Source organism: Palaemon carinicauda, chromosome 14 (genome assembly GCF_036898095.1).
Source record: "Palaemon carinicauda isolate YSFRI2023 chromosome 14, ASM3689809v2, whole genome shotgun sequence".
Classification (NCBI taxonomy): Eukaryota; Metazoa; Arthropoda; class Malacostraca; order Decapoda; family Palaemonidae; genus Palaemon; species Palaemon carinicauda.
This window is the reverse complement of record NC_090738.1, coordinates 32,422,880-32,437,676: the sequence shown is the minus strand read 5'-3', so window position 1 is coordinate 32,437,676 and position 14,797 is coordinate 32,422,880. Positions and strand designations below refer to the sequence as shown.

General features: G+C 33.5%; 1 long non-coding RNA gene across 1 annotated transcript in view; it reads right to left on the bottom strand.

The window, feature by feature from the left end:
- Positions 1-2,100: 2,100 nt before the first annotated feature.
- LOC137653156 (uncharacterized) overlaps positions 2,101-14,797 on the bottom strand; it is a 286,289-nt gene continuing 273,592 nt past the window's right edge. Inside the window, exons 3-4 of the long non-coding RNA XR_011046411.1 lie at positions 14,631-14,672; positions 2,101-2,277 (exon numbers count right to left, since the gene is read on the bottom strand). This is a non-coding gene — a long non-coding RNA (uncharacterized lncRNA). The remainder of the gene's footprint in view (positions 2,278-14,630; positions 14,673-14,797) is intronic.

Here is a 14,797-nt window from a genome sequence, read left to right as displayed (position 1 = left end):
GCCCACAGGGAAAAGCAAAGCAAGTCCATGGGGAAAAGCAAGGTAAAGCCCACATGAAAAAGCAAGGTAAAGCCCACAGGGAAAAGCAAGGTAAAGCCCACATGAAAAAGCAAGGTAAAGCCCACAGGGAAAATGAAGGTAAAGCCCACATGAAAAAGCAAGGTAAAGTCCACATGAAAAAGCAAGGTAAAGCCCACATGAAAAAGCAAGGTAAAGCCCACAGGGAAAAGGAAAGCAAGTCCATGGGCAAAAGCAAGGTAAAGCCCACATGAAAAAGCAAGGTAAAGCCTACAGGGAAAAGCAAGGTAAAGCCCACATGAAAAAGCAAGGTAAAGCCCACAGGGGAAAGCAAGGTAAAGCCCACATGAAAAAGCAAGGTAAAGCCCACAAGGAAAATGAAGGTACAGCCCACAGGGAAAAGCAAGGTAAAGCAAGGTAAAGCCCACATGAGAAAGCAAGGTAAAGTCCACATGAAAAAGCAAGGTAAAGCCCACATGAAAAAGCAAGGTAAAGCCCACAGGGAAAAGCAAAGAAAGCCCACATGAAAAAGCAAGGTAAAGCCCACATGAAAAAGCAAGGTAAAGCCCACAGGGAAAAGCAAAGCAAGTCCATGGGGAAAAGCAAGGTAAAGCCCACATGAAAAAGCAAGGTAAAGCCCACAGGGAAAAGCAAGGTAAAGCCCACAGGGGAAAGCAAGGTAAACCCCACATGAAAAAGCAAGGTAAAGTTCACAGGGAAAAGCAAAGAAAGTCCACATGAAAAAGAAAAGTAAAGCCCACAGGGAAAAGCAAGGTAAAGCCCACAGGGAAAAGCAAAGCAAGTCCATGGGGAAAAGCAAGGTAAAGCCCACATGAAAAAGCAAGGTAAAGCCCACAGGGAAAAGCAAGGTAAAGCCCACAGGGGAAAGCAAGGTAAACCCCACATGAAAAAGCAAGGTAAAGTCCACATGAAAAAGAAAAGTAAAGCCCACAGGGAAAAGCAAGGTAAAGCCCACAGGGAAAAGCAAAGAAAGTCCACAGGGAAAAGCAAGGTAAAGTCCACATGAAAAAGAAAAGTAAAGCCCACATGAAAAAGCAAGGTAAAGCCCACAAGGAAAAGCAAGGTAAAGCCCACATGAAAAAGCAAGGTAAAGCCCACAGGGAAAAGCAAGGTAAAGCCCACAGGGAAAAGCAAAGAAAGTCCACAGGGAAAAGCAAGGTAAAGTCCACAGGGAAAAGCAAAGAAAGTCCACAGGGAAAAGCAAGGTAAAGCCCACAGGGAAAAGCAAAGAAAGTCCACAGGGAAAAGCAAGGTAAAGCCCACAAGGAAAAGCAAAGAAAGTCCACAGGGAAAAGCAAGGTAAAGTCCACATGAAAAAGAAAAGTAAAGCCCACATGAAAAAGCAAGGTAAAGCCCACATGAAAAAGCAAGGTAAAGCCCACAGGGAAAAGCAAGGTAAATTCACTGGGAAAAGCAAGGCAAGTCCACTAATAAAAGCATGGTGAAGTCCACTAAGAAAAGCAAGGTTTAGTCCGCTAATAAAAGCTATTTACTAAGCATGAAATCTCAAAAACTGCAAAAATTAACTTTTAATGTATGCGATTTGCTAAAATCCCACTTAAATCATATCGGGATGTGCCAAACCCAACAACTTACTATATAAATGGAAGTGATTAGAAAGAAAAAAAAACGGCAAGTGCTAGTATAAAGCCGATATTAACTAAAAACCATGAATTTGTCGTTTTTAATGGAAATGAAGAAAAATTTAATGTGTGATTTGCCATATTTGATAAACCTATTTTGATTTACATCAGAATATAGCTATATGCCTAACCACGACAAATTTTAAGCCTAATTAAAAAAGTTGATCAAATCTGGTACAGCAAAATTGGCTTCAAAACATTTAACTGACAAAATCAATCGAGATAACATTAAAAAGTTTACTAGATCTATATTCTTTGAATAGAATCCCTTAAAAATAATCATTCATCCATGTTTAAAACTATGCTAAATATTTTTGAAAGGTTAAGTCAGAGAACGTCGAACAGTTTCAAAAAGACGAACTCGGCCACATTAACACGAACTAGATTTTTAAAATTTATACCCGTCACATAACTTTGATACCTTCTGCTCTTGACGGAGACCCAGCTGCACAAGATTGCTGTTAGAGCTACCTCTTTCAAAGTAAGGTGAAGACAGCCACAGGGATCTAAAGGTCAGATACAGTCGTCTGACGTGTTATTTTAGTGTCCTTGCACGAAGAGGAGAGCCCTCTGGGATCAGTTTGAGTAATCATTTCTGCAGAGAAAAAAAAAATCTTAATTTTGATTTTTAACCATAGGATTAGTTTTCTTTTAAACTTAATTCCACAGCTTAAAATAATATAGCAAATGCTTGTATTGAGTATTTACATAAAAAAAGCCTGGCTTTCTTTATTGTTAATCAGATTCATCTGTATATCAAGAAGTTGCAATTTGGCTATACTCAAAGAAAACTTTTTTTTTGACAGAAACCATGCTTATTATTCGTATATTTTGTTTTTCTTAGGATTCTTAGTGTCTTGTTTTTCATAGATTTTTTTATCAGTGTTCCAATCAGTCACATATATGCCAATCAAGATAGAAAACACCCAAACTTGTTAAAAATCGTTAATGAAAAAAAGGGAGGGGGGTGGGGGGGATGTTGCTTCAAAGGTTTTGAAACAATCTGGAAAAAAATTTCTAGATAAGACTTTTAAGCAAATAAATTACTGAAAACTCAACATGCATTCAGAATTATTCATAATTTTAAATATATATTTATTTTTCTTTCACTAATGGATTCCTTAAATAACCAATACTAAAATTTGGACATTCAGAAAATCAATAATCGATTTTATATCAAGAAGCACGATGATGTTCCCTAATCTAAGATATGCTTCAAGTCATCACTAAAACGTTACTAAGATGAATTTATCAGATTGAGGCTGTTTATTAGACTCCACAAATGATCCTGAAGGTTATAAGAGCTTTTAAAATTTATAACTATAGTTACATATACAATAACTGAACATGTCTTGTTGCCCTCGTATAAATCGAAGATTTAACTTTACACAAAACCTACAGTACCGACTTAGACCAAACTTGGTATTCATATTGGGTATGTCCCAAGGAAGAATCGTTAACATTTTGGATCAAACAAATTAAATTACAAGTAGTGCGCAACAATTCTTTGAAAATAATAGCAATGTTGAGTAAGGGCAAATATATTCATTTTATTTTTTGTGTGTGAACATTACGCAAAAACTAGAGAACCAATTCCAACGAAACTTAGTTGACATGTGGGGTATAACCCAGGGATAAATCCATTTGATTTTGAAGTAAATACATCGAAGTACAAGTCTACAGTGGAGTTAAGATCAAAATAAGACTGCTTGGGTTGGCAAAGACGTGCATTAATAGAGAATACCAGTTCCCGCAGGGAATATTATCACTCAAACATTTCCTAATTACTATCCAAACCTCGCGTTAATCAACTTTGCTAACTTGAATTGTTGTTTTATTTTGGTCTGGTGGATGTTATCAGAAAATAACAAATTTGTGATGTTTGTGGAATTTGTGATTCTTCCCAAGAAAGTTGAACTAACTCAATGATCTTAATACGTAGTTTGGATAATGGACAAGTAAAATAAAAACTCCTAAGGATTTCTATATAAGTTTTGAAAACTCAATAATATATATATATATATATATATATATATATATATATATATACGTATATATATATATATATACATATATATACATATACATATATATATATATATATATACATATATATACATATACATATACATATACATATATATATATATATATACATATATATACATATACATATACATATATATATATATATATATATACATATATATACATATACATATACGTATATATATACATATATATACATATATATATATATATATATATATATACACACACAAACATATACATATACCTTTACATATATATATATATATATATATGTATATTATATATATATATATATATATGTATATTATATATATATATGTATATTATATATATATATATACATATATATATATACCTTTATATATATATATATATATATATATATATAGGGCAAAGAGAGATTAGTTAAAAAACTTTCAACTGGGCTCCACAAGGAACTAGAAGAGTTGGAGGACGCAGGCCTACATGATTAAGGACTATGAAATGGTCAGAATTATAAAATAATCTTATGCAACATTATGGCTGCACTGATTAAACCCTCAAACAAACGTACATGTCTGGTTTGAATGGAACAGGCACAGAGAGAGAGAGAGAGAGAGAGAGAGAGAGAGAGAGAGAGAGAGAGAGTCATTAGATGAGGTTAAAACGATGCTAGTGAGTGGCAATAGAGAGAACGAGTGTGAGAGGGAGTTTGAGTCATCAAACAAGGTTTAAAGGATGTTCGTGAGTGGCAAGAGAGAGAGAGAGAGAGAGAGAGAGAGAGAGAGAGAGCGGAGCGAAGAACAAGTTGAATATTCTAGCAGCAATAAAATGAAACCTTTTTCATCAAACGTGGCAGAATTTCATTTTTACAATGCTGCCAATCCCTATCTTGGGTGTCAAGCTGACCCCAGAGTGAGAGAGAGAGAGAGAGAGAGAGAGAGAGAGAGAGAGAGAGAGAGAGAGAGAGAGAGAGAGAGCCCTTACCTCAACTGAGAAATGAGCATCATATATATATGTATGTATATATATATATATATATATATATATAGTTATAGCAGACTAAAAATATTTTTGCTGTACTCACCAATGTCATAGGGACTTCAAAAAGCACCGGCCACGCTGGTTTCTGTAGAGGAAACAAGAAATACCAGTTATTCCCGACCACAATAAAAAATAATCAGTTCTCTTCCAACGTTTTCAGAGTGATTTTACATCCATCAATATCAAGAAAATCGATATTTAGATATAAATGGACCAACTCATCATGATGCTATAAGCCCAAGGGTCAGGCCCCCCCCCCCCGGGGGAAAGTAGCCCATTAAGGAAAGGAAATGAGGAAATGAATAAACTGACTCGTAAGAGAATATAGTCCCATTTCTTGGTTTTATCCATCAGACTTCTCATAATATATCGAAATTAATAAAATCAATGATTTTATATAAGTTAACCCTGAAGTTAAACAGTTCAAAACACTAACAAAACTCCGCTAAAATGCTTAAATTCGATTACTTACTCTACCTATAGTATCATTTAGTCTCGTGAAATTAAATAATTATAAATTTCTTTGGATTTGGGCTGAGGTATGAAAAGAACAATGTATAAGAATACAGGTTAAATCTATATCGCACAGAGGAAAATATTTTTTGCCTTGGAGAGTCAAAAGATATTTCAAGCGATTGAATTATTGAGTTCTGGGTATCTGAAAGGCTACAACGGAGACCCAGGATTTCATTGAAGAAAATACATATATAGCTCGGGAACTCTGGTTGTGATGATTTGCCAACTTGGTCCCACACCTAAATAATTTTAATTGCGAGAAAATTTCAGTTATTTATATGATCAATTGTGTACATGGTGCTCTGGTAATGGCTTATTATGAAAATTGGGAACTGGTGAGATTGACGATTCTTACTACGTAACAGGAAGGAATTCTGGAATCTACTTAAACCTACTTGATTTCAGCCAAGCAGTGTGATCACTTTTCCTTGTGTGACTAATGGGATGACGTGAAGAGATCAACGACTAATTCATCAAGAACTATTCAGGACAAACCAAGAGAAAGTCATCAAATCAAAAGAAATATTAATTCAAATTCGGAACCAAATCTTATTGCTACGAGTTCACATAATGGAGAACTTCAGGGCAAAGATAGTTATAGTCGAACCAAACGAAAGTGGAGGATGAGACACAGAATATATTGTGTGGACGATTTCCGTCATTTTACCTGGAGTTTTCGGTTTGGAGAAGTCCTCAAACAGAAGATGGATGAAGGTCTTAAAGGTGGGTGGGATCTGTCAGTCATAATCCCGGATGTATTGTCCTTTTAAGCTCTTTTTTTTCTCTCCAGGTGCTCAGTGGAAAGCAACTAAAATCCTTGGAGGGATTTTGATTCTAGGACAACCAGAGATACACAGGGAGATTATTACAAGTTATTCATAAATACTTTACCTTTAAACCCTCCTGTCATATTCATAAGATTGTTCCTCTTGCTCTAATTGTATATAACTATTGTATATATGATACATGCATATATATATATATATATATTTATATATATACATATATTTATATATATTTATATATATATATACATATATTTATATATATTTATATATATATATTTATATATATATATATATATATATTTTATATATATTTATATATATATATTTATATATATATATATATATATATACATATATATATATAGATATATATATATATATATATATACATATATATATATATATATATTTATATATATATATATATATATATATTTATATATATATATATTTATATATATATAAATATATATATATATATATTTATATATATAAATATATATATATATATATATATATAAATATATATATATATATATATATATTTATATTTATATATATATATATATATATATATATTTATATATATATATATTTATATATATATACATATATATATATGTATTTATATATACATATATATATATACATATATATTTATATATATATATATATATATATATATATTTATATTTATATATATATATATATATATATTTATATTTATATATATATAAATATATATATATTTATATTTATATATATATAAATATATATATATTTATATTTATATATATAAATATATATATATATTTATATTTATATATATAAATATATATATATATATATATTTATATATACATATATAATATATATACATATATATAATATATATATAATATATATAATATATATATATATGTAATATATATATAAATATATGAATATATAATATATATAATACAGTATATATATATATATATATATATAAAAACATATATATTATATATATACAGTACATATGTATCTATATAGGTCTATAAATATCTATATACATATGTCTATATATATATATATATATATATATACATACACACACACACACACACAAACACCCATATTATAATTAACATAATGAAAAAAAATTACTCTAAATGAATCAACCTTACCAGAGAGAGAGAGAGAGAGAGAGAGAGAGAGAGAGAGAGAGAGAGAGAGAGAGAGTTTTCCGGCACCCTGACATATATTATTATTATTATTATTAAAAGAAGGAGTTTTACCAGCCCAATGAGTCAAGCTTGACTCTCACAGGGCTGGCCCGAAAAAAAAATCGGGATATAAAGAAATATAAGATTATCAAAAATTCAATTGATAAGGAAAAAAATAAATAAATGAAAAAAAAGAATTATATATATGTATATACAGTATATACTTATAATCTTTAAATATTCTAAATATGGGTGAATAGATGGATGAATAAATATATATATATATGAAATCTGAGTGATGAAAATAATTAACAATATATTAAATCTATGTAATTTAAAATGAATTAGTAAAAAAAACTTAGGTAAAAATTTAGATTCTATCAATAATACGTGAATTCCTTAAAAAGGTTAAAATTCTAGAAACAGAAAAATTACTTGATTCAGTTCAAATTCAGAAAAAGTTTTCTGACCAAAACATATCTCTCTCGCTGGAAAACTTTACAAACCGAAAATATATGTTTAATAGATAAAAAAGTATCACACTCACTGCACATTGGAACCGTGCCGTGAGGTGTACTCATTAAAAATTCATGGGTTAATCTCGAGTGCCCAATTCGTAATCTGGTTAAAATTACTTCTGTTCTCTTGTTCTTTTGTGTCGAGGAATCCCAAGGAGCAACCTTCTGTTTAATTTGCCTTAATTTATTATTTTCTGGCACATTATTCCAAATATTCTGCCATTTTTCCAATATGAAATGCCTTAATAATGTAATTAAATCTCCATCTGGGAGGTCAATGTTTTGTTGTGGTAATTTAATAGCTTCTTTAGCAGCAGCATCCGCCTTTTCATTACCAACAACTCCAACATGAGCCGGTATCCAGCATAACTCGACACTTACACACTGAGAAGATAATTTACTTATAAGGTCTTTAATTCTTAGGATCAAGTGGTTCCTATGAGTATAGTTTTTAAGGGCCACTATGGCACTTTGAGAATCTGAATAGATGACAAATTTAAAATTCTTCCTGTCTTCAATGGTTTTAATCATATTGATTGCTTGTAAAATGGCATATAACTCTGATGTAAATACTGATGATTCTTTTGGCAACGATAATTGTTGTGTTCCATCTAAAGATACTGCAGCACATCCAGTACCCATTGGGGATTTAGAACCATCAGTATATATTGCATAGTGAGGACCTTTTCTCTGAATATGTTCTATGGTAATTTGCTTGTGGTGACTCGGAGTATAAGCGAATTTTTTTGATAAATAAAACAGATGAGAACAGATTCTTGTCCTTGTCATAATCCAAGGTGGGGGAAATAAAGATGGTTGGATAAGATTCACTTTAACGTTTGTTGATTGTAACAGTCTGTTTGCCCTAATTGGGAATGGTGGTTCATGGTTGTTTATAAATATGTCCCTCTCATTAAAAAGCTTTTTTGTTGGAGAATTAGTGGATAAAATTTTCAATGCACTCCGCATTGTTACAAAATCCCGATGCAAAGACAATGGGGGTTCTCCAATTTCACATAAAACTGAGAGATTTGGGGATGATCGAAATGCTCCGCTACAAATTCTCAGGCCTCGAGTGTGTATTGGATCTAAAGATTTCAAAGTTGCTTCTGATCCTGAACCATAAATTGGGCTACCATAATCAATTCTTGATAATACTAATGCTTTATACATCATTAGTAAAGTTGATCTCCTTGCACCCCAGGTTGTGTGAGATAATTTCCTCATTAAATTAAGAGCACTGTTACATTTGGATTTGATGTATGATACATGTGCTTTCCAATTCAAATGGGTGTCAAAAATTAGTCCCAAAAACTTTACCTTATCTTGAAATTGGATTTGTATGTTGCCCAATGTTAGATTGTTATCTTGGTTCTGCTTCCATCTACTATTTTTATAAAACATTATGGCTTGAGTTTTTTCTGCCGAAAGTCTAAAACCAACAGATGCGGTCCACTCTAGTATTTTTCTAGTGGCACTATTTAGAATCCTTTGTAAATGACGCAAGCTATTGGAGGAATAGTAAATTGCAAAGTCATCTACATATAGACTACTTTGCACTCCTTGTGGCATTTGATTAACAATGTCGTTAATTGCCAATGCAAAAAGAGTCCCGCTTAAAACACTGCCTTGCGGTACACCACTGTCAAGATTAAAAGATTCGGAGTAAATGTTATCAATACGAGTTTGAAACGTTCTTCCACCAATAAAATTTCTAATAAAAATAGGAAGGTGTCCTCGAAAACCATTCTGATGTAAGGATTTTAGTATCGAGTGTCTCCACGTTGTATCATATGCCTTTTGAATATCAAAAAATATGGCTATTGTGATCTGTTTTCGTTCAAAGCCTCTACGTATATAATTTTCTAAGTGTGAAAGTGAATCCAAAGAAGATCGTTCTGATTGTGAGCCAAATTGAGAAGTTGATAGAATATTATTGCGACGTAAACACCAATTTAGTCTATAATTTACCATTTTTTCCAGTAATTTACATATGCAACTGGTTAATGAAATTGGTCTGTAATTGTTTGGATTACTTGGATCTTTCCCTGCCTTTACTATTGGTATTACTATTGCATGTTTCCATGCCTTTGGAAATAGGTGTTTGGTCCAAAGATGATTGTAAAATTCCAATAGATATGCTTTAGCTAAAGGGGCTAGATTTCTAATCATATCGAAATTTATCTTATCTTTACCCGGGGCTGTTGACCTACAATTAGATAAGGCAAATTCCAACTCCTCTTCAGTGAATCTTTTATTGTAATATATATCCTCCATAGTATCAAAGTTCAATGGTGTTGCTTCTTCTCTTCTTTTAATGGCTCGAAAGTGGGCATCTAAATTATCAATGCTGCTTATATTTTCAATATTATGGCCAATAATATTGGAGATTGTCTGAGTATCATGTATTAACGAGCCGTTATGCATTAATGCGTGTCTCGCTGGTTTGCTGTAAGAGCCATTAATCTTCCTAAACTTCTGACACACCTTCTGCACAGAAGTATTATCCGATATGCTTGACACGTATTTTTGCCATGAAATTATCTTGCCTTTAATTACTTCCTTTCTGAATTTAGCAAAAACCCTATTAATATATGGTTTCAACACACTAATTTCTATTGCTATGTCAACAAATTTGTTTATTTTATTCCCTAACATTAGGGGACCAGTGCTCAAATGTTTGAATCTTTTATTTAGGGTTTCTAATTTTCTTCCAACTGCATGCTTTTCGTTTATCAGCTGGGTTAATGTCTCTGACCACCATGGGACTGAATGTTTTAACTGTCGGGTGCCAGTCAGAGGTATCGATTTATCAGCCGCTTGTGTGATAAAATTCACCACGTCATCATTTGTTTTATCATGATCTTGGGAGTAATCAAAGGGAGGCCCTTGCTTAGTGTAAAACTTGAACTTATCCCAGTCAGCTTTATCTGTATTATATCGTTGAATCGAAGAAGTTGGTGTATGTCCTAATATGGTAATCAAAATAGGAAAATGATCACTGGTAAACAGGTCATCTAAGACATTCCATTCGTACCTATCAACAATATTATTGGAACACAGAGTTAAATCTATTGACGAATAGGTTCCATGAGCTTTTGAATAGTAAGTGCTACTCTCTGCCTCATTCAATATACAGAGGTTATGATCATTCATCATCTGTTCAACCTTTGAACCATTTATGTCAACATCAACACAATTGGTGTCCCATATGGAGTTATGGGAGTTGAAGTCTCCTAGTAATAGTATATCCTCTTGCATATTTGGGAGTACTTTAGGTAGATTTTGTATATCATAGTTGAAAGAGGGTTGATTGTACATATTATAGATATTAAAGGTGTTGTTATTTAGATGTAATCTAACTCCAGATAATTGAAATTCTGATGTGTTGAATATTGAAGCATCATAAGTTACTTTATTATGAACATATACTGCAGTCCCTAAAGTATTGGGAGAAGGGATTGAGCGAGATGCTAAAATGTAGTTTCCTATTGGAGGAACAGTATCATTAGTATGTTGTAAGCATATTGCAATAGGGTTATAATTTTTCAATAGTCTTTGGATTTCCCCTAAATGTAAACGGGCTTTAAGACCATTAAATGTTCCACTGAATTATGTAAGGACTGAACGTTACGGCAAAGAAGATAAATTTCCACTGGGTAAGGCATTATTTCTGCTTATTCTGTTGGAGACGGGTTTCTGCTTGACTACGCTAGTTGTAGTTTTTGAATCAAGATTTGGTTCCTTGGGTATGGCTCCCTGGGTTTTACCCTTGTTTGTATTAGCTTCCTGGGTGTCATTTGGATTAAGGTTAAGTTTTTCTATAAATTTTTCCAGTTGGAGGGTGCCTGTTGCACGTTTCTTTATTAGATGGACAACACACATACAACCAGCATTGTGGCTTTCCAATTTGCCATACTGGTTTTAGTTTTTGTTCTTAGTAAAATTATCTATTATATTATTCATCTTATGTACATTTAGATTTTTAGGGTCATTGAATTCTGCCATGAAGCAATCATTACAACCACATGAAACTTTGTGTGTTGTATTTTCTGCCATTGTTTTTACGTGAAAAGCATCAGTTTTCCAGTCATACCTAGAACTGGAGAAGGGATTATTTCTTTAATGGGTGCATTATTATTCGACTTGCTTTCACTTCCTTGAGGGTCATGGGGATTCCTATGGACTTCAACGTTTATCACTTGTTTAGTGATGTGGTTATTGACTGTGTTAGGTTCGGGTCCAGAGGTTGGGAGTTCTAGTAATTTTTCGATATCCATTTCAATTGCATGTGGTATAAATTCTATATTATTTGTTTTTTTGAGTTTGGGTGGTGTTGTATCTTCAATTACTCTTTTCTTGCTCACACATTTTGATTAATGGGGCTCGATATCAACCATCTCTATTTCTCCTATGTCTGTGGCAAGTATGTTGAAACTGTTTTGCAGTGGAATACGGCCCTCTTGCTTTAAGGGACCATTTTGGCCTACTTTGTTATTTGGTTTTTTGTTTATTCTACTGCTATTATTGTTTTCCAGAAAAGCTGGAACTGGATGAGAGTTCTGTGGCTTGCTGGAATTATTGGAAATCTTGTCGGGCCCTGAGGGATTTGTTGATGAAGAAGGTGAAATCTCAGGATATTTAGATCCAGCAGTAACTGTGGGGTAAGTATTCCTTGAGTTATTATTTAACTTTACGGGATGGGACAAAACTCTGGCATATGTTGGATTAGAACCATTAAGTTTTTTCCTTGCTGCACCAAAAGTTATATGCTCATTATTGGCAGTCTCAATTATTGATTGCTCCAGTTTGTACTGAGGACACAGTTTAGAATTGGGAGAGTGAGCTCCCTCACAATGGAAACAAAACTTTTCATGAGTAAAATCGGCGGAGGTATCATGGAATTCGTTGGGATCATGAAATTCGGAACAAATATAACATCTCTTCTTATTAGTACACTTTACATTAATGTGGCCATACTCGTAACACTTATAACATTGCATTGGTCGTGGGTGGAATTTCTTGACCGGAATGTTTAAGTGTCTGATCTTGATGTAATCTGGTTGGTAATGTGATGAAAAGATTAAACAAATTGCATTATTATTCCCTTTTAGTTTTTTAGCTTTAAGAACGGTAGCTGGGCATCTTTTCAGTATATCTTCATCAGAAAATTCACTTAGATCCCTACTATAAATAATTCCTCTTGCGTGGTTGTAAGAGTGGTGAGGAGAGACTCTCTGAATTATATTTGACGAGGAAGCTTTAAAATTATTCAATAATACAGCTTGAGATTCGTTACCTGCTTTAATAAGCAGACAACGGCCATAGCGTGTTAATTTTCCCTGTGGAATACAGCCTACCTTTTTTTCAATACATTCATACCCCTTTATCAGATTATTACAGCCCTCCTTGTAAGAAGCAACATACCAGACTGGTTCTGGTACTATTCTGGTATTTTCCAGAACTTCTTCATGCAAGGCTGAGCATTTGGGTATAAAGTCATATTCCGAGTCTAAAACATTTTTTATACTATGCAATTTCACTCGACAAGAAAGGTCAGAAACTTTACCATTTCTTATTTCATGAAAAGCATTTGTAGCTTGTAATGTGTTACTAAAAGTGACATAAGCCTCAAATTCTTGTTTATCTTTGGAGAGCTGCAGTTTCTTTCTTGTTATATCTCCCAACTTTTTCAGAACATTAAATAATTCTTCATAATTCCCATTGCGAGTAATTCCCTCACAATATAGGACCCTTAAATATTCATTTAAACTGCCAGAGTTTTTATTTCTCTGGCATCTGGGGGAAGTTGGAATGAAAGGTTCCAGAGTAATAGCACTGGATAAATGCGAGTCCATCGAGTGAACTATTTTCCTGGAAGAGTCAGCCAGAGAGGAAGCGGATTGGTCGTCAACGGGTTTCGGTGGGTTCGCCATAATGACGAGAAGATTAATTTCATCTGGATATTCCCCCCACCCACCAAGGAGCCACACTTTGAGGACGGGTTCATCCCTACAATTAGGGCCGCCCTAGGGGCAATATCCAGAGATACACCCCGCCCTCAGCACTTGAGGCGTCATGACGGCCGTCAACGTCAGACCCAGCACTGAGGGAAAGGTTTGACATAAAACTTTCCCCTCGCTCGGTCACGTCAGGTACTCGAGTTCTTTTGAGATGGCATGCCGTCCCATCCCACCTGCGTCAAATCCAAAGAGGCAGCCAAACCATAATCAAACATAAGCCAAAGTCAATGACAAGTTCATGTCCAAGAGTTGGAGATGGGAGAAAAAAGGAAAAAACAAAAGGAAAAGAGAAAGTACTGACTAATTTAGTTGGATCGACAGCTTGGCACCAAGGACCAGTGGGGAAGCAATTCCCACCAAACATCGGAACCCAGCTGCTAATCCCTAAGCCCCCCATCAACATCAAGGCTTCAGCATCTGGGGGGCTGATATATATATATATATATATATGTATGTATATACTGTATATATATGTGTATATATATACTTTATATATATATATGAGAGAGAGAGAGAGAGAGAGAGAGAGAGAGAGAGAGAGAGAGACAGCGGGGCGAAGAACAAGGTGAATATTTTAGCAACAATAAAATAAAACATTTTTCATCAAACGTAGCAGAATTTCATTTTTACAATGCTGCCAATCCCTATCTTGGGTGTCAAGGTGACCCAGAGAGAGAGAGAGAGAGAGAGAGAGAGAGAGAGCCCTTACCTCCACTGAGAAATGAGCATCATATATATATATATATATATATATAATATATATATATATATATATATATATAGTGTTATAGCAGACTAAAAATATTTTTGCTGTACTCACCAATGTCATAGGGACTTCAAAAAGCACCGGGCACGCTGGTTTCTGTAGAGGAAACAAGAAATACCAGTTATTCCTGACCACAATAAAAAATAATCAGTTCTCTTCCAACGTTTTCAGAGTGATTTTACATCCATCAATATCAAGAAAAGCGATATTTAGATATCGAA